Source organism: Miniopterus natalensis, chromosome 13, assembly GCF_054644295.1.
Source record: "Miniopterus natalensis isolate mMinNat1 chromosome 13, mMinNat1.hap1, whole genome shotgun sequence".
Classification (NCBI taxonomy): Eukaryota; Metazoa; Chordata; class Mammalia; order Chiroptera; family Miniopteridae; genus Miniopterus; species Miniopterus natalensis.
Window position 1 is genome coordinate 1,258,865 of NC_142093.1, and position 22,628 is coordinate 1,281,492.

Consider the following 22,628-nt stretch of genomic DNA (forward strand, 5'->3'; position numbering starts at 1 on the left):
GAGCTCCCCCTTAGGGGGTGGGGGCAGGCGTTTTCCGTTTTTTTTTTTTTTTGGATGCTGCATCTCAGCCTGTGCGCAGTGGTTGTTACTGGTGGGGAGCGCGGCCAGAGTTCTTGACCTCGAGTGATGACAGGGGTAGGGGACAGGTGGTCGGTGTCCGTCTCGCAGCCCCTGTGGGCGGGAAAGCTCGTCCCACGATGGGAGCCGGAGGACAGCTCCGGGCCAGCGGGAGCCGAGGGGCCGAGTCTGCGAGCTGGCTGGCGGGAGGCTGGGAAAGGAGGGCGCGGCCTCTGTGCCATGCGGACCAACCCGCGGCCACCGCGCATCCTTGAGGACCGAGCGCCGTGAGGGTGAGGACAGTGCTAGAGGGAGCCTGGGTGGCGGCCCGGTACCCACGGGATGGAGCCCCGCCGCCATGGGACCCCTTGTCTAGCTCTCCACTACCGCGCACCCCGCCTTCGACCCTGGAGGCGCGCTGGGACATCCGCGCGGGTGCCCGGAGGCCTACGGGGGTGTGGGGGGAGCCGCGGGGCTGCGGGGCGGGAGGAAGGAAGAAAACCCTGGGAGGAGGCCGCAGGGCGCACCCGGCGGGGTCTCCGCGCCTTCTGGCGCGCGCTGGCTCGCGGGTCGCCGGCGCACTTGCCCCCCGGCCGGCAGCCTCGGGGAAGGCGCCTCGGTTTCTCGGTCGTTCCCTTCTTTCAGCTGCCTCCGTGGGGCTCCGGCTCGGGCGGCGCGACCCCAACCCGCTCGCGCTCCCGGCTGCCGGGGAGCGTTTGCCTGCACCCCCCCCTCCTCCCACTCTCGCAGGCACGCGCCCAGGAGCCCTCACTCCGGCCCCACTCGGTGCCTTGCGCGCCCCTCTTTTCCCGGGGTTCGCCCCCCCAGGGAGGCTGTGGGGAGGCCCTGCGCGCCACCCCCCGATCTCAGCCTCTCAGAGCTGCGCGCGGTGCCTACGAGGCGGGAGGTTTTCAGTGGCCGAGACTCGGTGCGAAATCGCTGCGGCCCTTTTTTTCTTAATCTACTGAAGTGATCTGCCCGGGCCTGGCCTCCATTTTCGCGGAGGCTGGTGAGCCCAAATGGACGCGCCGCGTCGGGGAACCGCGCGGCCCCGCGCCCCAGGCCCCGCCCCTCCGCCGCCCCCACCCGCGGGTCCGGGTCCGCGCTCGCTCCGGCCGCCCCGCCCCCGCCCCCGCCCCGCCCCCGCCCAGGGATGCAAAGCGCCCGCTTCGCTGCAATTGGACGGATCGCTGCCTTGTTCCTTGGGGGAGCCGTCGGGTCCGAGTAGCGCCCTTGGGGGCAGAAGGGGCCGGTGGCGTTGGCGAGGTTCTCCGCACGGGACCGGATTTCTGGAATTGTTTACTTTTCCCTCCCAAATAATAGGCTAAAGTCATTGGTCCGATGCTTATTCGGCCACGAATTCTTGAGCCAGCGGTTTACAATTGGCGATTCTTGGTGCTGGTGGTTTTCCGTGGCGCGCCTCTGCTGCAGCTCCAAAACTGGTTGAAAACAAACCCATTTATAAGACTGAATCTGTGTATTTTGAAAATCTGAAAACTTTGCATGTATTTGGTGTTTGAATCCTAGATGAATCTTGGACATTTTCTGTGGTGAGGTAGAAACTTTATGTAAACTAGCATCATGTCATAATTAGGCCTGCGAATGGAAACAAAGAGTTTGGAATTTTTTTTTTTTTTTTTAAAAGAAAAGCTATGTAGCCTAATTTCTTGATAGTAAAATAAGAGAAAAATGGGTGGTCGTTGGCGATCTGAATTAAAAACCTGTTAGAACTCAGGACGGGCGCTGGAATGCGCTTTTAACCATATTTAAGGCTGTTTTGATGAATGCATTGTGAAAACCAGTCTTAATGAATTCTTTCTTGAATGTCTAAAACATAGTATAATACACAAGGTATTCTTGCCACTGGATAGTCTTCAATAAAAGTGTAATTGCATTTCTTTTAGTCTCTTAAGTTAGTCTTATTTTCAACTAAGCATTGACAGAAATGGTAACCTGGGGCCCGGGGTGGGCTCCCAGTGGCTGCAGCCTCCGGGGGTGGATACCCTGCTGTTTATAAGTAGTTCACAGACTCTGATGAGGGCATTTGGCTTATATTTCCATCTTTAAGAACCTGAACCAGCATTCTCTTATTAATTCTCTAAAATGTGGAAATAATCTTCCAGTTCTTACACTCTGATATGCATCCCTTTTATTAAAAACAACAACAAACCAATGCTAATAAAAGGCAGTGTTTTCAAACTGTGCTTTGCAAATAGTATGTATGTTATGAATGACTACAGTCACAGGGCAAATTATTTGTAGAATGGTTATCTTTTAGCTAGAAAAAAAATCACAGCCCTTTTGGGCAGAGATGTTTCTTTTTTAATGCTAATCGAGGGGAAGTGATTTAAATATGCGTGCATGTATTGCGATGGTTTAGTGTTGTGGTTTTGGGTTTTTTTTTTTGGAGAAAGTAAGACTCAAGAGGCAAGACTTGTTTTTCTCTTCTCCGGGAGCTGACACCATAATCATTTGCTAGTGGTTCTCTCACGTGTTCCTCACTTCCGAATTTCCATGAGTTGCCCAAGGCATCTGAGAAACTAAGCAAATAAGTTGCTCTATTTTAAAGTAGTCATTCAATATAAATATATTATATCAATCTTAACTTTTTTATTCTTTGCTATGATTAATGATATGTATATTCTTACATTTTCTTCTAACGGGCATATGTATCTTTGTGGACCTTTTGGAGAGAGGTTTTTCTTGGACTCTCCCGTTTATAGAACCTTTCTACTCTTTTACTGCGTGGTTCCCTGCTTTTAACAGGTTTCTGAGGCAGGTGTGTTTGTGCTTTTTTCTTACGTAGGATGACAGCAAAAATAGTTTACTGAGTTGTCAATGTTATCAGTAGAAAAGACGCTTTCTTTATTACCGTTTCAGGGAAGATCTTTTCAGGATATTTCTCAGTTATTCTAAGGGCCAAATTTTTTAAAATTTCCATTAGGAATGTCAGTTTCAGATACCCTTTGTATAGCCAAGGCCTGTGCAGAAACCAAGACTGAGCCTTATGTATCCAGCGCAGGAATTTCCGAGTTCCCAAAGTGACCGTCTCCACGGCGTGACTCTTGGACGTGCTTCTCAGAGATTTGGCTTGTTTTCATTATTGGTTCTCTCTCACCAGTTCATTTATTCGACTGGTTCCACCATATCCCCTTTTTGTTTGATGACCTGACAAATTCTGCTCTTTTTTTTTTTTTTTTTAACAACTCAGCTTTTTTTTGTTTTTTGCCCCTTTTTTATGGAGCCCATGTTTTCAATCACAATAAAGATGAAACAAAATTCATTAAACTCAGCTCTCCTCTTCCATCGTACTTCGCTTTTTTTCTTGAATCTTAACATATCTTCATTTATTTTACCCCCACTGGAGTTATTTTTTTTAACACTACCTATATCAATTAGCTGCCTAATTAGTTGTATCTATTACATGTGGATGCAGTGAGTTTATAAGAATTTCACAAACAAGTAGTTTTTTAGTGAACTGAAACAGAATTTTAAAGGAGACCTATTTTTATACTCAATGAAAGCACAAACGTGCAGAAACTATAGAATGGCTTACAAAGGGAAACATAAGCTCATAATGTCCCATGTATAAAAGTAATAATTTTATCGGGTAGAGATACTCTGCAAAGACTCAATACCTCTGCCAGTGCACAGATAGGACTGTTTTCAATGACTTGGGAACCTCCAGTTGCCTGTAGCGGGAACGGATCACTTCCGTATGGGACACAGACCCTAAAAAGCAATATGACGACTTGAGATGCGTTTTCACATCTGAAGCAGCCTGGACGCGCGGAGGCTCCCTTCCCGCCGTTTGATCAAAGTTCTTTTCTGTGGTCACACAGACTTGGGTTTTCTCCGCTGTGAAAATGGCAAAAGTGAAGCAATAGGACAAAATGTTGGAAAAGGTGTTTAAAAAAACCAACTCTCGGGTCCTTGAGGTGACTTTGATGCTCACTTTCTTTTATTAGAACTAAATTACCTCTTCAAAACAGTAGCCAACTGGACACAGCAATATGCCCCATAAAGAATACTGATCAAATACATCTTGACCAAGGGGGCCTCTGGCACATTCTTCCCCATCCGGCTTATGTTCAAACACGGGGCACCGGCCCCCCGAGTTCCGTGGGGAGCCGCTCTCTGCTCTTCCCACGTTTCCCGCGTTGTCCGCTTTCACTCTTGTACATATGTTGTGGGTTTGAGAGTCCTGCATCTTTCCGTGACACCTTTTTCTGAATGGGCCGTTTAAAAACGGAGGCCAGCTTTCTGGGCTCCCAGTGGTTGGGGCGCCCCGCAGGGCTTCGTGCCCGCCGGCCACCAGGACAGGACAGGGCCGGCTGAAGCGGTGGGGCGTTCCCAGCAGGACACTGTCACCAAGTCTATTTCCCAAGGCCACGTGAAACGTGCTTTCGTTGGCCGCTCCAGGTCTGGGAGCAGAAAGGCTGAAACCCTTTTGTTTAGGAGTCTGAGTGGTTTGGGGGGGACCTTTTAGAGTTTGCATGCCAGCGCGCCCCGAGGCCCCGGGGCTCGGGGCGCGCTGGGGACGGAGTGTGGTAGGGCTAGGGAAACGCATGGCCGAGTTTCGTCTTCTCGTGGACTGTCTAGCATGCAGTTAGTGTGTGGAACAGTGTATGACATTGCTGTATCAAAGTTGTAAAGTTAAGCATTATTTATTGAAAACTATGTATTTTTTTGTAAAAACCTGATCGCATAGAGAATATCAGTGCCCGTGCTGTGCTCAGCGGACCCCGAGTCTGCCACCCTCCTTGGTCTGCAGTGTTATTGCTCAGGGTTGAAACCGTCTACCCCAGTGTCTCTCCCGCAAGGGTTTTCCGCAGAGGGACACGTGTGTTCAAAAGACGAATAAAAGCGTGTGACCGATCCGCACTCGTGGTTTTTATGTGACTTTCTTCCAGTTTTGCATTTGATAACTACTGTTCAACCCCTGACGTGTTGTCCTTGTGGACAGGCGTGGAAAGTGCTGGGTGTCAGACGGGAGGGAGCGACCCGCGGGAGCGCTGGGGGCCGGTCGGGGTCTTGAGGTTTTTCCCTGGCCCACCGAGTCCTCCGGCGAAAGCCTAGACGGAGTTTAAAAGCGTAGATGACCGCGGTTCGTCAGGCACTTCTGAGGTAGGAAATGAAAGAAAACTGTCAGGGCAGTCGCTGCTGTCGAATTCAGTGCCAGCAAACTCCATTTCTCTGTGTCTTTTTTTTTTTTTTTTCTATAAACAATTTACAGTGTAAATGTATTTTGACATAGAAACCATTCTGTATTGAGATTCTTGCTATGAAATGCTTTTTTGGAAGCCTGTAAGTGATCCTTGGAATGATCAGATTTTTTAAAACATGTGTTTACATGGTGAGTGTGTGTTGTATATTAAATTTGGTTTTGTAGAAACACTTGTGTTGTATTGTAACGAATTTCCAAGTGCACAACTAACACAACCGCTCAGGCCCTTACTGACGTGTGTTTTCACTTCTGTCCCCCAAAGGCTACATTTTCAGGTCCGCCCGTGACGATGACGCCTGATTATCCTGTGGCACTGCCAGTGTTGTGGCTTCATTCCTAAAATTAGGGTGTCTTTCGCCTGGGTGGGGTTTTATTTTTACTTACACTTTGAAGGAAACAGAAAGTAGAGCCTGTAGAAGTTTTCCTTAGTAATGGAAGTTCCTTGCAGTGGGCGCTAAAGGGTCCTGACTGTGTTTCAGATTCCTCACTGGGGCCCCTGCCACTGTCTATTCTAGTGCATGACTTTAAATGATGTGGGTTTTTAAAAAACAGAATTTACTTTATTTATTTATTTTTTAATGTTCACCCGAGGGTGTGTTTCTATTGATTTTTAGAGAGAGAGAAAGAGAGAGAGAAACACCCATTGGTTGCCTCCCATGCGCTCCCCGACCGGGGACTGAACCTGCAACCTTTTGGTGCACAGGACGACCCTCCGACCAACAAGGCCGCCAGCCAGGGCAAAAATAGGAATTATTTTAAATTCAAGAGTTCAGTTTCTCGAGACATCTCTGGTTAAAATGTCACTGGCAGGATTTTTAAGAAAACATATAAAATATGAAAATTTTGACTTTCTTATTCTGGTAAACGGGGGTAAGGGTGAGGCCATGTGCCCTGTCCCTCGTGACCGCAAGCCTTTAAGACGCCACCAGGGAGGGTACCTGGGCAGAAGGTGTGGACCCAGCTGTGGGTGATCACACTGCCGTCGGAAGGCACGTTGGTGCTGCCCGGAACTAAGTGCTTTCCTGACGTGAGTGGCCTGTTGACTTTGAAACAGCTGAATCCCGACTTCGACGCTGGCTGAAGCACGAGTTCATTACCAACAGGACTCATCCTGGTGTTTTGGGAGCAGAGGGAGAGGAGGGGTCCATGGCAGAACAGCTCACTGTCCCTTTACGCTTTGTATCTGACACGACTGAGTGGCAGAGCTCAAAATGTTGCCATCTACAGTCTCAAAACTGGGTTTAGTCACAGCACGTTAGTAAATATAAAGATAAAATAGGAGATAAGACGAACCCTTTAGAGTCCTCTCTACGAAATGATCACCAATGTGTATTGAGCTTGAATTTACACACCACAGGTGCCAATCGGTGCCCTCCCAGCCCCGTCCCGTAGGGTTGTGCACACTCCCATTGCCAGCTGCACTAACGCCTGCACTCTGCCCAGCGCCCCCCGACCAGGGCCCCTTGGGCTGGGTGGCTGCCGACACCGGGTTCCCTCGTGGGTGGCGGGCTTGGTCGTCACCGGGAACTCATTTGGCCTGAACTGGTCATCAGAGTCCTCCCTCCCAGACTGGGGTTGAGAAACAGATTGGTGTCGTCCTCTGCAGGATTTGAGGGGGAGAGGTCTTGGGGGAATCTGGGCTGGAGTAGCCATTACAAGCTAAACCAACGCGTTAAAAATCAAAGGGAAACCTGGAAGGGAGGGAGCGTGTGTGGCTCCTGAAAGGTAGAGTCCCAGGTGTCTGGAGGCGGGAGGTCCCTGGTGGCTTTGGGCCCAGTTCCGTGGGGTTTGTTGCAGGAAATCAGTGGCTCCTAGCAGCCTACCCAGTAGTCATTCAACCATTAACTCAAGCTTGAGCTTGAATGGCACTATGACCAGCCATAAAACGACCTTGCCTCGCAGGGAGAGGGGCCCTGAGACACGGGTTCTGATGAAGGAGGTGTTAGGGAAAGTGTTCAGCAGAGAAGCACATGGACGGGCGCAGGTCTTGCCGCATTTGCCCTTCCATCTGGGATAGTGATGCGATGGCTGGAGCCCCAGGTGCGAGTGGAAGCAGAGGGAAGGAATCCTGGATCCTCACTCAAACCACCACCCGCCACGGCCTGCATTTGGTGAGTCACTGTTACTTGGATTTTCTGATAAATGAGGCCAAACCAAACCCTAATCAACCCCCGTTTTCTTGGGATTATTTGAATGGACTGTGGTTCTCTTAATCCCATGAATAAAACTAAAGACAGTTTAATCGCCCAAGCATTAGGGTGATATGTTAAATGTTGGAAAACGGATGGAGAGAGTTTAGTGAAACTCTCAAAAGTTGAAGGAAAGTTTAAAAAAATTGTAAAGAGAGAAAAAAGCTGTGTCAAGCTTTTCACAGTCACCATCGGGACATGGGATTTTCCCAGTTCAAGTTTCGGACTATTTTAAGACATCTATCAAAGCACTGTCTGAGGACTGCTGCACCCTGGAGGAGCCTGTCGCGTCTCCCCGTGTCCCGTCTCGAGCCCCCACGACTCCTTTTCCCGCAAGCATTCCTTCCAGGTGCCCCCTCATCGCCCCCTTCCTCACTGCCCGGCTAGACCGAGTCTCATTGGACCTGGATATGACATTTCAAACCAGAGGCCCTCGAATACTGCTGGTCCCTATGTTGTCTCTAACAGCTAGGATCTCGGCTTTCGGACTCGGAGAGTGAGCGCCAGGCTGAGAGGAGGGGACCCAAAGGAGCAGCTTTGGGATGAAGGAGACGGTGGGTTAACAAGGAAGCTGTGAAAAGCCAGCAGGAAGCTCAGAAGTCCAGGGTCCTTTCACGTCAGGACAAACAGCCACCCGAGTGACTCCTGAGCGCGTCACTGTTGCACAGCCCGTTGCAGAGATGAGGGCTGGCGACAGTGACGCTGAGCCACCCGGCCAGCTCAGAGCCTGTGCATTGTCAGCTCTGCGAGAAGCGAGGAGCTATGAAGTCGTTTCTGAAGCGTTTCTACTCAGCGCAATTTGAAATCAAACCTGAAGGCTCTGGAAGAGTCACTTTGCCCAAGCCCCTTCACCGGCTAGTGTTTTATGCATAAAAAGTAGTTTTGGTCCAAGAGCTAGCAGGACAGCACAAGCAAAGAGTCTTTGCTTTGGGGGAGCACGGATGCCAAGGAGACGAGACAGAGCCTTGTATTTGGGTCACCAGGAGAGGCCTGGACGGAACAGCCTCCACCACACGGCGCAGACCCCACGGTTCCATCCAAGTCTGTGAGGCCCAGAACGGTGAACAGAGGCAGGTGGCACTGGTCACAAAGTGTCCTGAAGGAGAGGCCGTGTTAGAAAGGAGCTCCGCGGGAGAGAGGGGAGGCCTTTCTCTCTCAGTGTAGCCAGAAGCAGATGGGGACACCGCCTGGCTTTGGGAGCTGGGACACCTCTCTCCTGCCTGGGACAGGAGCTCCTGCTTCTCGGGCCTTTATCCTCAGGATGAATTAAACCACCAGCTTTCCCGGTTCCCCAGGAGGCAGATCACGGTGTTTACAACCCCTGTAATCGCAGGGGCCAATCCCCAACCCCCATGTTAAATTGCTGTCTATTTGTCTATCTGTCTATCTATCTATCATCTATCTATCTATCTATCTATCTATCTATCTATCTATCTATCTATCTATCTATCATCTATCTATCTATCTATCATCTATCTATCTATATCTATCTATCTATCTATTATCTATCTATTATCTATCTATCTATCTATCTATCTATCTATCTATCTATCTATCTATCTATCTATCTATCTATTATCTATCTATTATCTATCTATCATCTATCTAATTGCTTCTGTTTCTCTGGAGAGCCCTGGCTGATACCCTATTCCTATATTCAAACCTTAAATGACTCTATTCCTAGTTCCCACTAATTTCACTCTTGAAAACTCCAACAACTACACACAACACATTACTTGAAAAGCAATCAGCAAATCAGATTAATTACCAAGAAAATTATTTTGCATTTCTTTTAGTCGTTTAAACTTGACTTTTTCCGAGAGGTAAGACTTCAAACAGGCTAAGAAAACAATCGCAGCTCTATTTCGGTGATGGGTGGTGGCTCTACTAGCTTTGGAGTTTTTCATTTTCATTTTTTGCTGGTATTTTCTTTGTTTGAGAAGGTCTGTAGTAGTGTTCAGGATGAAAGGTACCGTGTAATGACTTGTCACATTTCATGCATTTTTGTAGTTAATATTTTAAAAACAAAACATGTAAAAATCATTCAGTTCATTTCCTAGATGGAAAAATATTAACATATTAACATAGCCATACATTTAGTATGCCGTAAATAGAAAATTAGTGCTGAATACATAATGTAGGTAAACGCGAGGTAAGAATAAATGGTGGTTTACAACAGAAAAATAAAATATTCACAGTTGCCCACATAATTCTATTGGACTTTCTCTAATTATTCCGCAAAAAGTCATAAGAAACAGCAGACAGCAAGCGCTGAGTAATGGCCTGACGTGGGACGTGACTCTTGCTACTTTGGAAATAGCAGGTTTTCCCATTAGCAACATTCAAAAAATGCTAATAAAATATTTACTAGCTATTACTTTTCTTGACCTATTAGTGGAGCCCACTAATGGACTCAGGGCTTCCTAATGGAAGGTTACGTATTCCTTTAGCCCCTAAGCCTGTCGCCTTCGTGGGGGTGGGGGGTGCCTGTCATATTTTCTGAACCATGAGTTCACGTGCTCTCAGGTTGCGCTTGGTACCAAACCCTATGCGCTGTCCTGTGGCCAGCACCCTAAGGCCAGGGCTCTTAGACGCAAGAGTAGAAATCAGCTCTGGTTAAGAGTAGAAATCAGCTCTGGTTAAGAGTAGAAATCAGCTCTGGTTAAGAGTAGAAATCAGCTCTGGTTAAGAGTAGAAATCAGCTCTGGTTAAGAGTAGAAATCAGCTCTGGTTAAGAGTAGAAATCAGCCCTGGTTAAGAGTAGAAATCAGCCCTGGTTAAGAGTAGAAATCAGCCCTGGTTAAGAGTAGAAATCAGCCCTGGTTAAGAGTAGAAATCAGCCCTGGTTAAGAGTAGAAATCAGCTCTGGTTAAGAGTAGAAATCAGCTCTGGTTAAGAGTAGAAATCAGCTCTGGTTAAGAGTAGAAATCAGCTCTGGTTAAGAGTAGAAATCAGCTCTGGTTAAGAGTAGAAATCAGCTCTGGTTAAGAGTAGAAATCAGCTCTGGTTAAGAGTAGAAATCAGCTCTGGTTAAGAGTAGAAATCAGCTCTGGTTAAGAGTAGAAATCAGCTCTGGTTAAGAAAAAACCCCTCATTGAACAATAGAATCTTCTGGAAAGTTACAGACCCTCGTATGGAAACAGAGAGGGACAGGCGGGTGTCGAGCGGGGGGGGGGGCTCAGATCTCCGGGCAGTGGACCCGCCTGAACTCAGCACATATTCGCACAGATCCGGCTTTATGCGAAAAGCCAAGAGGTAACATGTTTCTCTGTCACATCCCTTTTATGACAACTCTGCTCCGAAGATACCAAGAGCTAATATCTGATCTGAATGGAAAGGGCGGTGAGGTGAGAAGGTTTTGTACCACTGCACGGATCAATACTGGAAATCGTATCAATACACACATGCGGGCGTGCCCAAGGACGTGTATGATCGGGACAGTATGTTCCCAGTGTGACAAGTGCCACCTCCTGGATTCCTCCCAACCTCACATCAAATCTCTCTTCAGCCACTTACCTGTAGCTTAAGGTGAGACATTTGTTAGAATATACCTGACGTGTGATACTAGAATAAACCCGAATATCTGTACAGCCTGGTCACTCTCTAAGGTTCTTTACGTACATTATTTCATAGCATCAAAGTGTTCATTTGTGGTCTGAATGGGGACATTTCTGTCTTAGGGGTCCGTGAACCAAGGGACAGAAAGGTCAGGTAACCAGCCTGAGCAAATCCAGCTGGTGAATGACGTCGCTGGGGCAGGTCTCTGATGCGGAGCCTCATTCCCCCCTTCACTGAGCATGTATTCAGTGCCCGAAAACGTGCGCTCATGGCTAACACCGAGAATGACGCCTGGAAGTCACACTGAGGGGCTGTTTGCTACGCGGAAGGCGTGGTGTCCGGCGGGTGGGAGAGCTGGTGTTAAGAGACCTCGTGTGGCATCAGCTGGCACCGCCTGGGCCCTCACAGCCCCCCCGTCCTGCCTGAGTGCGCGGTGTCCCTGCACCGGGGTTTTGGGGTTTCCTGCAGGCCTCCGCTGCCTGGGGCTCAGCCCAGAGCGCTTCCCGCTGACTTAGGTGGTCACCGTGTTTGCCCTCCGGAGGGAGCGTCACCCCTCGGACTTTGTCCCTCTGCAGCCACACTTATCACTTGTGTTTATGTGTTTATACAACTGCTTACATTGACGGCCGGGGTCATGTCCTCTCTGTTTAAACTGCTTTTTGGAGGTGGCAGCCCTGTCTCATTAATCTCGGTGTCCCCAGCACCTCACTCAGGCCTGTCAGGTGGCTGGAGCTCAGCAAATGTTTGTCGCTGGATTAACATCTCTCTCCCTCTTCGTGAAGCTCCTTCGCCCATCTATCTAAACTCGACGAAGGTGCGCAGGTTCCAGCTACAAGGTTATTAACACATGGCACAAACTAACGATTAAAAAGAGGGGCTGTTTGCCCAGGGAGCCCAGCGGAAGAGTGGGTTTGGAGAGCGCGTGCGTGGGAAACGCGATGCACGGACGTCGGGGCGCAGGGTTCTGCTCCTGGTCACCCCTAGCTCCCTGTGGTCCCTGGCCGATCACCGAGTGACTCTGGGCTCAGCCCCTCGTCTGCGGTTATTTGTGTGAGTAATTGAGAGCCTGGAAGTAATCGGTGTCCGGGAAGATGCATGTGGGTTTGCATGCCTAGCTCTTGGGCAGTCCTTAGCCTCCCTCTGCCTCAGTTTCCCTATCTGTGGAAAGGGGAGACTAGTCCCGTCTCAGCCGGCTCTGATGAGGGCGGTGTTGACGGAGCCCAATGCCTGGCACTAGTGACTTTCCCCGAGCCGGTTTTCCTGGCTGCTCTAATCCGGGCCTTGCTGAGGTCCTTGAACAAGACGATGCGGGCGGCGACCGCCGGGAGGGGCGGAGCTAATGTGTGCGGGAAGAGTCTTCCTCCCTGAGCCTCCTGTTTGCTCCATGTTGGTTTGTCCCTGGTCCTGCAGCGAGGGAGCCAGTGCAAGACTTTCCACGCCAAAAGCGTCGGGTGGCGAAGGAATCCATCAGTCTGACAAAAAAATGACAGAGTTCCAGGGATTTAGACAGGAAAACAATCGTCGGCCGTATTTTCACACGCAGTGCCCCACCCCACTATTCTGACCACATCTTGTCTTTTGTGCTGAAAATATATTTTTTTAAATCTTACAAATCGATTTCCCCCAGGAGTCTCCGATCCTTTCATTTTTTTAAATCCTTACCTGAGGATATGTTTTCATTGATTTTTTGAGAGAGGGAGAGAGAAACATCAAGATGGGAGCGCTGTCGCCACCAGCGGAGGTTAGGGCTCCAGTTTCCCCAAAAGTGGGTGTCAGAGGCCCTGACAGGTCGGCTGCCCATCGGTAACCAAGTCCTTTCTCCAGTCCCCTCCGAGGGGACGGCGGGGAACCGGAGAGGGGCCGTCTGAGAACATGGCTTTGGAGGTGGCAGGGGCCTCGGGGAGGAGAAGTGACGTCTCAGGTCTTGTCAGAGCCTCTGACCGCCTTGCTCTCCCCAGAGGGGGCGTTAAATAAAGTAGTTTCCTAGAAAACCGACCTGAATTAGTGCTGAGTCTGTGTATTTTGTCCGGTTTACTGAACAAAGTGTCACACATACAAGCTGATCCCTCAAGCCAATCTCCCTCCTGTCCGCAGATGCAGACGGTAGATTCTCGGTGGCCGGGGACAGGGAAAGGGGCTGCTAGTGGGGATGGGGTTTCTTTCTGGGTTGATGACATTGTTCTAGACTCACAGTGACGGTGTTTGCACAACTCCGTGAAAGTCACTGGACTGTGCATCGCGAAGGGTGAATGTCGTGGTATGTTAATTACACCTCAATAAATATTTTATTTTATTTTATTTTATTTTTTAAAAATACACCTTTATTGATTTCAGAGAGAGGAAAGGAGAGGGAGAGAGAGAGAAACATCAATGATGAGAGAGTCATTGATCAAACCCACAACTGGGGCATGTGCCCTGACTGGGAATCGAACCCCGATCGCCTGGATCCTAGGTCGACGCTCAACTGCTGAGCCACGCCCAGCCGGGCTAAATAGTTATTTTGAAATAACAACAACCAAACAGTCAGTCTCAGCACTTTTCCATTCCTGGGGCGTATTTTGTGCCCTTCGGGAGCTCCCGGCCGAGGAAGGCTGCACACAGAGGGGACAGGGCCGGCAGGCTCTGGGACGGGGAAGGCTCCTCGCCTGCAGTTGCCTGCGACGCCTCCCGGCTGGGGGAAAGCCCTTGTCCGTCTCTGTCACGTAGCAGGTGGAGCTGCGGGGTGAGTGCAGGATGTCCGCCTGCCTGGGACGGCTCCGAGCAAACCTCGAGACCTGAGACCAGAGGCGGTTAAAATGTTTAAATGCTGAGCACGTTAACAAGAGAGTCGCTTCAAGGACCGAGAGATTAGCAGCCCAAATAGAGGGTGTTCCCGAAAATGGATTTTAATAAACCCCGCCTTTGTAATTAGTTGAAGTGTGAGTGTACATTTTTCCGGGGCACCCTGTGCATCTCAAAAGCCCCCAGCCCCGTGGTCTCGGGCGCAGGCTGCTTGAGGAGGTCCGGGAAGGAAAGCTCGGCCCTCAGAGGTGGGTGAGCTCGGGGAGCAACTGGGCTCCTGGCTCCTCCTGTGGAAGATGCAGCCGTGACCCTGAGGCCTCAGCCCGATGGGTCTGCACACACCAGCGCCAGGTAGACGCAGCGTCCTCCTGGGGCGTCGATGGACAAATTGGGCCCTTTCTGGCTTCCTCCGGGCCAGGGCTGGCTCGGTGCCCCGGGAAACGGGAAAGAAGCGGGGACGGGCCCCGCCAGGAGGACTGGACAGTCCCACGGGGAGGTGACCTGGACGATGGGGGGATTAGGACTCCAACAACTTCCCAATTGACCGTCATCTGGGGGTTCTGTCCCTGCTCCGGCGCCTGTGTTGTGGGGACCCAGCGCGAAGACGTCCTCACTGCTCCTGCCCTCAGGGGGCTCGCAGAGGGGGGGCAGGAACAGGACACCCAGGTAACTCCGCCTGAGAGCCGGGTGGAGCAGGGAAATCCCGGGGTCCCCGCTCGCTGCACAGAGGGAGGACCGGGCTCTGCCAGCTGGGAAGGGGGCAGGCATGACACAGTCCAAAAGGCATTTGTGGGCTAACTGTGTCCCCCAAAAAGATATGATGAAGTCCTAACCCCCAGTCCCTGGGGCCTTGTTTGGAAACAGGGTCTTTGCTTATGACCCTCTGCTGATCACGGTGAAGTGAGGTCATTGGGGTGGGTCCTGATCCAACGTGACTGTGTCCTATAGAAAGAGGGGAATTTGGACGCAGACACACAGGGGCATGCGACGGTGAAGGCAGAGATCGGGCGAGACCTCAGCAAGCCAAGGACCACCAGAGCTTGCAGGAAACCACAGAGCTGGGAGACAGACGTGGGGAGCATCTCCCCCGTGGCCTCGGAGGCTCCATCCCCGCCCCACCTCGACCCTGGACTCGCAGCGGCCAGAGGGGACGGCACATTCTGCTGTTTCCGAGTCAGCCCTGCCCTGTGCTTGGGGCCGACCCAGCAGCCGGCTCGTGCAGGGCGCAGGGCCAGGCTCCGGGGAAGTGCTGGAAGTTCCCTGCCCCTGTGGGTGCACAGGCCCCACCAGCACCCCACATGGTAGCACCCCAACTCCGCAGTGGCTGCAGTCAGCAGGGCTGTGAACGCTGACCCAAGAGGAGCCATCGCTCGCGTCCACCGCGCCCTTCGCTCGTCCTAGGCCGAACCCTGCTTTCCCGTGGCTCTTGAAAGCAACTTCGAAATTAAGGAGGGAAAGACCAGGAAAGAGATTGAAGGGACAGCTAAAATCTTTTACAGCAAACTATAAAAAGACCGAACAAGCCTATATAACCTGACTTTAAAACAATTTATTAGCGGTTTTAGGAGGAGAATCCTATTGAGATGTAACATCCTGTATCAGAGGGTGTCCTGGGCCGAGAGCGAAACACCCTATAAATTAAAACGCAAACCCATCCCTATTAAATACTCGCGTCTTAGCTGGCTCAAAAAGCGTAAATTCCTCTCTCCAAGGACAGGGGCAATTTATGTGAAGTCAGCAAAGGGAAAAGTCAACACAGGGGGTTTTGGATAACTTGCCACCCACTGTCCCTGGGCGGAGACCTGTCTGTGGACAACAGTGGGCTTGGGCAGGGGTAGGGGGAGTGGCCCCGGGGCAGGATCGGAGTCTCTCAGCCAAGCCTGGTCCTAAAGTGAGGGTTTATTCCAGAGATTAAGAAAAATAAACAAACAGAAACATAGTTTAGCAGCCCTGGTGTGTCACCAGCTTCTGCGCCCACAGATCTGGATATTACCTGTTAGTAATAATGAATATTTGAGGCAGAGCCTCGGAGTCAGCCGGGCGCCACCAAAACAACTCTTTAGTTCAGGGACACCTCCTCCTGCCTCACGTCTCCTGAGCGTTCAGTTAGGGTATTTTTCTAGAAAACCTTCTTTCCGCCCGTGGTTTTGGACTGAGCTGCCCTGAGTCTCCTCGGGAGAGGCCGGGGTCACGGAGCCCAGGCCTCCGTGAAAGGAAGGGCCCTGGGGACGCGCCGCCGATTAATAAGCTGCTCGACTTTGCGAAGTCCTTTCGGGCGGGATTGTTGGAACCGAGTAAACCCTCTGTCTCCCCCCCGACCAACATTCATATGTGCGCACTTGTGTCTACATCTATAGAGGTGCGTGCACACGGGCACCCTGAATGTTTGCGCCTACCCCTGAGCACCCCCGGGCACGTGGGAGAATGGTCGTCTGCCCTTGTACCATCGGACCCCGTCATCCTGCAAAGCCAGGCGGATTGCTCTGCGGGTAAACACTGCGATGGACGGGCTCGGTTATGGCCTAGATCGAGATGAATTATCAGCCCACCGACCCGGAGCCTAAGCGTGTACTTTCACTCTGTTTTGTTTTCTTTTCAACACATGCTTTTTATCAGGAGATTCTTTCTTGCCAAACATTTATTTTAAACTTGGCTTTTTACGAGGCCAAGCAATTTAAACATTTGGGCCATCGAATCAATGCATATTTTCCACCATGTAATAAAATAATGGCCCAGTTGAAAACTTTATTAATTCCACATCGAGGGGAGTCGGGCTAGGGGAGCATTTGGCCAACGGGGGCCTCCGCTCTCTGGCTGGCCGGAGGGGGAGAGGATGGTAGAAACAGCTGGTTTTGCTTTCGCGTGTAAGAAGGTAATGATTTTTAGAGATGCCTTGTCAGAAGGGGATGAGACAGGAGGCAGAGCACCCCTCATCCGAGGAGAAAAGGGGGCTTTTGTTTGGTCCTTGAGTTGCACGTGAAGGGCATTGCTTCCCGTGTGAACTGTTAGAAGGCTGTGCCGGGTGGTCCCGGATTTCCCTTCAGAGCACAGACTGTGCTTCTGTCTGGTTGGAGGTATGATGGGGACTGTGATATCTTTTACGTGCTTTTTATTTTTTAACTTTTCGAACGTTCCGGGATAAACATGTTTCATCTGGGTCAACAGGAAAAAATCCGCAGCCCCGCTTCAAGGGGACGGTTGGTGTGCGGAGTCTGGGGCGGGCCTTGCCTTCGCCCTGCCGCCCGAGTGTGAGCCGGTCGTGAGCCCTGGAGCGAGTCTGCGGGGCCTCCGGTCCGTCCTTCCACCACCGGCACGCGGGGTGGGGTGGGTGAGCGAAGCCTCAGGCCCCGTCCAGCTCTCTGAGTTCTGATTTCAAACAATAAGAGAAATAAACACGATCGAACACGCAGTGTGTCAGGTTCCGAGCGATGGGCTGTCATTGTTTTGTGTATTTTTTTTTAACTCTCACCCGAGGATATTTTTTTCCGTTGCTTTTCAGAGAGTGGAAGAGAGAGAGAGAGAAACATCGATGTGAGAGAGACTCATTGACTGGTTGCCTCCCACACGCACCCCAGCTGGGGCTGGCGATCGAGCCTGCAACCGATGTATGTGCCCTCGGCCAGAGTCGAACCCGAGACCCTTCAGTCCGCGGGCCGACGCTCTAACCGCTGAGTCGCACCCGCCAGGGCTGTTTTGTGTATTTTACTTTCAGTGAACACATGTTGTCTCGATTCATCCTCGCAATAACCCTGCGGGGAGGTCCTGAGCATGCGGATGCTAACGCCCACCCGCGATGAACGATGGAGTAAGAATCCCCCCGAGACCGCCAGCCTCACGGCCCAGCTCTCCCGCCGTCGTCTTCCGTAGTCTCTGCACTCAACGTGAAACACTTTTCAGGAAAGGAGACAGCGGTTGTCCTACCAAACGCAAGAAGGTTAGGGAGCTGCGAGGATGTTTCTAGCGTCACTGCTAAGACCTCAGTGCATTTGGCTTCTTAACCGAGACCCGCGGGGAACGTCCCTGGTTATTGGACCTTCCTGGGAGGGTCAAGAGGAAACTTACAGTTTGTTGAGAAACCCACGTCTGCCTTTTTTGTTCAAACCACCAGATAAACTTGCTGCACTTTTGTCTTTCGGGGGAAAACAACTGAGAGGAATTTGAGACAAAGGCACTTACAGTGGGCGCCCCCGCACTCTTCTTGGGGGGTGGGGGCCCTCAGTCCCCGTCCCCAGGGGGAAGCCACATTCCGCCAGGTGGTTCCACGCCGACCGGCGCCCACAGCCACCCAGGGAGAAAGCAGGTAATTTGCCTGCAGCCGCACAAATTTGTGTGTCCATAGAAACCCGGGTTTTATGTCACCCTCCGTATGGCTCAGAACTGCGGTTTATTGTTAACCACTGTCCTTTCTCTGCCTCTCTTCAAGGCAGATTTATTAGTGCCCGTGTGCTGTGCAAATGATGATTTATGAGGGCACCGTGGTCCCTGGGAAAACATATTGATTTAGGGCACTTGCATTCCCTGCTACAGAGGCCTCCTAGGGGAGGCCCCCTCGGTGGGACCCAAGTCAAGTCGAATTCATCAACCTGCCAAAAATTTTATTTCCTGAGCTTTTCCGGGCCTGCGTTCTTCTGCCTGAGTCCTACCTTCGGAATCCATAATTTCTATTCCATCGCCGCTATCGCGGTTCTGACGTCCCCCCTTCTTCCCCCGGCGCCCAGGACCACCGCCCTCCCCTCGGCGGCCTCTCTCTGGACCTGATCGATAAGGAGCCGTTTGTTACCAAGTGACGAAGAAAGGCAGGGAAGGAGCACACACGGTTATCTGCCGCCTCCGGACTCTGTTTGGGTTCCCAGGGGAAATGACCGCCACCCCATCGATCCGACCTCTCTTCCTCGCCCGGGGCACACGGGGCGCCACAGAAGGCGCCCTTTCCTGGCGACCGGGGCAGCTATGCACGTTCTCAGACCCCCGAAACCCACAGGAAACCTTTACTGAGGGGAGGACAGCCCGAGCCTCCATCCGCGGGACCCGGGAAGGAGAGCCCGGGGCAGGAAGGGTCCTGCGATGATATTTAACGGCAAAGGCACCGGGGCCACACATGTGACTGCAGGAAAGAGCCTCGTGGTTTCTGAGCGTGGCTTCCGGGCGGTCAGGGATGGGCACGAGGCCCGGGGCCCTGCTCCTTCCCTCCACCTCGTAACTCCGCTCCGTTTCCCCGATCATTTCACTTTCAAAGTGGGGGAAATGCAGTTACGGGCCCCCCGGCCCGAGCACCACCCTATGGACAACCCCATTAATCTCCGGGCGCCTCACCCCATTGACGGAATGGCAGGGCTCACCTGGAGCCACACACCAATCAGTGGCAGAGTTCGCCGCAATCAATGCCTCCTCGGTGGTCCTTCCCGCCCCCACCCCCGCAGCCGAGCTTATCTCCTCAGGACGCCGGCCCCCGCCCGGGGCAGGTTGGGGGGGGGCAGTGGAATGAGGAATTGCAGAGGGAGCAAGTTTCTCTGAACGAGTCTCGGTCATAATTGTATGCAAGAGATCTTGTTTTTCACATTGCACTAGTAGCATCCTCAATTTTTATTTTTATTTTTGGTCTTTTCTGCAGCTTTCTGTTTATTTATAAAAATTTTAAAATACATTTGCCCAGCTTGCAAAGTGCTACGAAACGCATTATTTAAAAATACACGGTGAATAGAGGAAAATGGTCTCCCCAGTCGCTGAGCGACAACGCCGACGGGAAAGCTCTGTTTCTCGTGCCCTGTTCCGCTCCAGCTTCATTTGGACCAAAACCACCCCCCCTGCACTTCCCCGGAGAAGGGGCTTCAGGTGCCTGCTCTCCGCTGGAGTCGGGGTCCTCGAGGTCCGAGTCGGGGTCCTCGAGGTCCGACCCCACGAAGGCGCCACCCGAGCTCCTCTCGCCTCCCTCTTAGGGCCGGAGACCTGGAGCTGACGTCTCTAGAATTATTTTTCAAACACGACAGCAACGATCACAACAATAATACACATCACGTTGATGCCAGTCCTTCTGTTTTGTGATGATACCTTTGGGGACAGTGAATGCACAGAACTCTATTGCATTTTTATGCGTGTTTTTCCCCTCAAACTCTTTTTGGGGAAAGGCAGGCTTGGGGTCCACCTTCTAGGGCACTTCCACAGCTGGCATTCCTCCGCGGAGTATTTTTTTTCCAGCACGATTCTTTCCTTACAGAAGTTGGAGGCACCTCGAGGAGCTTGTGAGTGGAGTCAAATAGCATTAACTTTAATTCCTTTCGTTTTCTCTGGGAGTGGTGGAAGGTGAGTGAGGACCCCGACTCGGCGCAGCAGCGCCATGCGCAGGACTTGCCCGGTCACCCGGCGCCTAAAGGGAGCCCTTGGCACGGGCTCTGCAGAAAGATTTTCTGCAGCCCCTGGGCCCTCTGGATACATTGTATCTAAGCATCACAGCTAAATGTTTGGACAGATACAGAAGATCTTAAAAGGCCTCAGACGTCTTTATAAAGGAGAGAATCAGGACACAGGCGTGTGCGTGCGTGTGCATGCATGTGTGTGCGTGTGTGTGCGTGTGCATGTGTGTGTTGGGGGCGGGGCCCGGGCTCCGTCTCCAGGGCAAACCTAATGTGTATGTCCCGGTTTTCTCAGGACTGACTTCCTTCTCGTGAAGGCAGGGCCGGCCCCCATAGCTCCGCCGGCTTCCAATCAGCCCCATTTCTGGTTGAGCGAGATTTTCCTGTTCTATGGCTTCTACCTTCCAGGCAAAGCGACATGAACGGGAGATTCCAGGGTTAGGAAGCAGCCGGGCCACCGGCCACTGGCCACCGCGGATCCTGTTTCAAGCGTTGGGCAATTCTCCCTGCGGGGACAGTCTGGGCTTGCTTTCTCCCAGGGCCTTCCTGCGCCTCCCTGACTTCATGCCCCTCTCATCTTCCCAGTCGTTTGAAGGAGCCTGAAACCTGAGCGCTCGAGCGGCTTTCCGGCCGCCCGTTACCCCCGAGGCGCATGTTCCGTGAGTGTGTCAGGCGGAGCGGGAGGAGGAGCCCTGGGAACACTCACGGAGAGGCCTCCGTCCTCTGAACTCCAGCGCCCGGACGGAGCGACCTCACGTGTCTAGAAGGACCGGGAAGGGGACCCTTAGGAGCCTGTCCCTTCCCTGCGAGGACGCCCTGTGAACAGTCAGCTCCACCTCTGGGCGGTCCTGAGGGTCCAGGCACCCGCGGAGCCCGTGCTAACGGCCACTTTACACGTTTAGGTCCGAGGGCGGCTTCCGTCCCACCCACAGCTCTTATCAGTGCTCGCGAAGGGAACACGGCAGATGGTCACAGGGTTCGTTCTTCCACATGCTCCTGGCAGCCTGTGTCCCGATCAGGTATTAGATGTGCTTGGGGAGAAGAGAGATTTCTAATTTTATTATTATTTTTTTTAAATCTGCTTTTTCACCTTGGCCGGGGTGCTCAGTGGTTAGAGCATCGGCCCATGGACTGAAGGGCCCCGGGTTCGATTCCCGCCGAGGGCACCTACCTCAGTTGCAGGCTCGATCCCCGGCCCCGGTTGGGGTGCGTATGGGAGGAAACCCTTCGATGAGTCTCTCTCACATCAGTGTTTCTCTCTCTCTCCTCCCTCCCTCCCTCCGGAAAAAAAAAGTCAATGGAAAATATCCTCCAGTGAGGATTAGCAAACAACAAACAAAAAGAATCCGATTTTTCATATGCGGACTGACGGAAGTTTTCTCGCCACGAGGCGTCTCTCCTCTGCGCAGAAGTGAAGCAGCTCAGCCTCCTGCGCGAAGGTCGGACGCCCCCCTCGGGGAACAGGCTCTGTGTTCAGACATCCGAATGGCAGGTCCTGCTTCTTCCTGGGTGACCCCGACCAAGTTAACTAACCTTTCTGTGCTTCAGCAGCCACACCCGTAAAATCGCGATGATACCACATTTTATGCATTAGAAGAAACCACTAATTATAAGAGACAATGCAGATCTAGGAACAGCTTCTCAGAATAAATGAATGTGCCATAATACACACATATTTAACTAAAATAACATATTTATAAGATTCCGTACCATTTTTCTACAGCCTCATAATCAAAATATGAATCTGAACTTTCGCATTATTTAGTGATAAGACGCATCAGAATTATTTTTACCACAAAAAAGTTGTACATCGTGTCAGGGTGCATTTTTATAATCCATACGCATAATATTTTTTTTTCCTTGACAGTTTTATGTTGATCACTTAATTTTGAGGCAAAATGAAGAATACCAGGCTTTTGTGTACATTTCCTTTATACTTTTAATTTTCCTCTTAACGAGCCAACATATTGCTGACAAGCAGCTTCTCTTCGCAGTCGGGGAGAGGAGACATCCGGACTCGAGGGGCCTGTACCACCGCTCGTGGCTGACCTTGGGAGGTCGTGGGGGACACCGAGGCCATCGCTAAGAGCAGTGCAGGGAGCTGGTGCCATCGCCACTCGATGGCTGGACTCAGGTTTCCGCGCCCATCGTGTGGCCGGGCGACAGCGGGCCTGCTTCCTGACCTGCTGAGGGAGCGGGGTGGGCCGGTCATTTCCGAGGCCGGGGGTGCAGGTGAAGTCTCCTGGACTCGGCCTCGGAGAAGATGGGCGGGAGCCTCGGCTCCATCCCGCTGAGCTCCCAGGGCTTCGCTGCTTCATCGGACCCCGTTCTCTCCTCGGCGGCGGGCAGGTAGCCAGACACACCACGCAGCGAGTTTAGGCGAGAGTCAGATGAAATAGTGAATGTGGAAGCATTCGCTCTGGATCTCGGCTATTGGGCCCCTCTCTCAGAGCCTCTTTCCACGCA